Genomic DNA, 3,015 nt, shown 5'->3' with positions numbered 1-3,015 from the left:
CCCAATCTCAGGGAGTAGTCCTACTAGGAGGTGTGGCTTTGTCGGAGTGGTTATGGCCCTGTTGGAGGAAGTGTGATGCTGTGGGAACAGACTTTGAGGTTTCTTATGCTCAAAATACTGCCCAGTGAGTCATGCAACTTCCTGTTGCCTGCAAAATATAGGACTCAGCTATTTCTTCAATACCACTTCTGCCTGCACACTGCCATGTTCCCACCATGATGATAGTGGACTGAACCTCAAGATTGTAAGCAAGCTACCTAATTTAAATATTTGCCTTTATAAGAGTTGTGAGGGCTGGAGAGATGGCTCAGAGGACAATAGTACTGACTGCTCTTCTAGAGCTCTTGAGTTCACTTGTCAGCAAGCACATGGTAGGTAGTTCACAACAATCTATAATGAGATCTGGTGCCTTCTTCCAGAATGCAGGCATACATGCAGGCAGAACACTGTATACAGAATAAATAATATTATTATACATAATAAATAAATAATTATTTTAAAATTTTTAAGATTTATTTATTATGTTTACAGTGTTCTGTCTACATGTATCTCTGCATGCTGGAAGAGGGAACCAGATCTCATTACGGATGGTTGTGAGCCTATAATAACAATAAAAACCCTAACCAAGACAGAAGTTGGTGCTACGGACTGGGGTATTATTGTGATAAGCCTGACCATGTGTGTGTTTGGAGGAATGTGGACTTTGGTACTTTGGTTTATGAAAGCAGTGGAATGCTTTAAGTACCCCTTAATGGGCAGCATGGTAGACAGACGTGTATGGGGACTCACTCAAGAGGTTTCAGAGGGGAAGAGTTTTAGAATGTTGCCTAGAGATATTTTGCTAAAGAAAGTGTCTGCCTTTTGCCCTTGTGCAAAGGATCTGCCTAAGGCTGAAGTAAATAATTTTGATTGATTCCATTGGCAGAAGAAATCTCAAAACACCCTAGTATAGTTTCTGTCGTGTGTATACTAGTGTTCATGTTTATAAAGATTTATAATGAGGGGGCTGGTGAGGTGGCTCAGAGATTAAGAGCACTGGCTACTCTTCCAAAGGTTTTGTGTTCAATTCCCAGAAACCGCATGGTGGCCCACAACCATCTATAATGAGATTTGGTGCCCTCTTCTGGCATGTAGGTATATATGTGGTAGTTTTTTGTTTTTGTATTTTTGGTTTTTCGAGACAGGGTTTCTCTGTGTATCTCGGACTGTCCTGGAACTCATTCTGTCGACCAGGCTGGCCTCAAACTCACAGAGATTCACCTGCCTCTGCCTCCCTGAGTGCTGGAATTAAAGGTGTGCACCACCATTGCCTGGCTTCCTGAATGTGGTAGTTTTAATGTCTCTTCACAGAAATAAAAACCGTAACTAAGACAGAAGACTACTGATCTTTTTGAATTAATCTTGAATCCAGTCATTTTGCTAAAGGTGTTTATCAGTTGTAGGAGGTCCCTGGTAGAAATTTTGGGTCACTTAAGTATACCATCCTTAAAAAGTTTGACTTCTTTCCAATTTGTATCCCCTTGATCCCCTCCAGTTGTCTTATTGCTCTAGCTAGAACTTCAAGTACTATGTAGAATAGATATGGAGAATGGACAGCCTTGTCTGGTTGCTGATTTTAGTGGAATTGCTTTGAGTTTCTCTCCATTTAACTTGATGGTGGCTATAGGCTTGTTGTAAATTGCCTTTATTATGTTTAGGTATGTCCCCTTTATCCCCCCTTTATCCCTAGTCTGTCTAAGTCTTTTTTAATATTTATTTATTTATTATGTATATAATATTTTGTCTGTGTGTATGCCTGCAGGCCAGAAGAGGGCACCAGACCCCATTACAAATGGTTGTGAGCCACCATGTGGTTGCTGGGAATTGAACTCAGGACCTTTGGAAGAGCAGGCAATGCTCTTAACCTCTGAGCCATCTCCCCAGCCCCATGTCTGAGTCTTTTATCATGAAGAGGTGTTGGATTTTGTGGAAGGCATTTTCAGCATCTAATGAGATGATCATGTGGATTACATTGACTGATTTTCAAATGTTGAACCATCCCTGCATTCCTGGGATGAAGCCTACTTCATCACGGTGAATGATCTTTTTGATATGTTCTTAGATTTGGTTTCTGGGTACTTTGTTGAATATCTTTGCATTTATATCCATAAGGAAAATTGGTATGTAATTCTTTATCTGTTGAATTTTTGTGTGCTATGGGTATCAGGGTAACTGTAGCCTTATAAATTGAATTTGGCATTGTTCCTTCTGTTTCTATTTTGTGGAATAATTTGAGGAGTATTGGTGTTAACTCTTCTTTGAAAGTCTGGTAGAATTCTGTGCTTAAAAAGTCCAGTCTGGCCCTGGGCTTTTCTTTTTTGGTTGGGAGATTTAATGACTGCTTCTATTTCCCTAGGAGTTAAGGTCTATTTCAATTGCTTATCTGATCTTGATTTAACTTTGGTAATTGGTATCTATCAGGGAAATGATCCATTTCTTTTAGAATTTCTAATTTGTGGAGTACAGGTTTTTGAAGTATGACCTAATGATTCTTTGGATTTCCTCCATTCTGTTGTTATATCTCACCTTTTCATTTCTGAGTTTGTTAATTTGGATGGTCTCCCTCTGTCTATTAGTTATTTTGGATAAGGATTTGTCTATTTTGCTGATTTTCTCAAAGAACCAAGGAAATAAACCATTTTACCTTTGGATTGTGTGGTTATTTTCATGAGACTCCCCACCCAGACCTGTTTCTAACACCCACCCACACACACACCATTCCTGTATAGTTTATAACTGTTTACGGATTTTCTCCTTTCTTAGATATAAACCTGCATTTCTAGGAATGTCACCAGAAACCCCAATTTTCAAGGAAAAGACATATGCTAAACCCCAAGTGTCACCCTAGTGTTTTCTGATTTCATTTGATCAGGTTGTAATCCCACCCAAGGCCTTTTAAAGCCACCCGAAGATCTCATTCACCAAACGAGAAAGAAAGGGAATAAAAAGGCCTCTTACAACCTTTTAAAACATAAC

The sequence above is a fragment of the Microtus oregoni genome, unplaced genomic scaffold (assembly GCF_018167655.1).
Source record: "Microtus oregoni isolate MIOR12 unplaced genomic scaffold, Mior012 000007F_ref0000211, whole genome shotgun sequence".
Lineage (NCBI taxonomy): Eukaryota > Metazoa > Chordata > Mammalia > Rodentia > Cricetidae > Microtus > Microtus oregoni.
Note: the sequence above shows the minus strand (reverse complement) of the source record.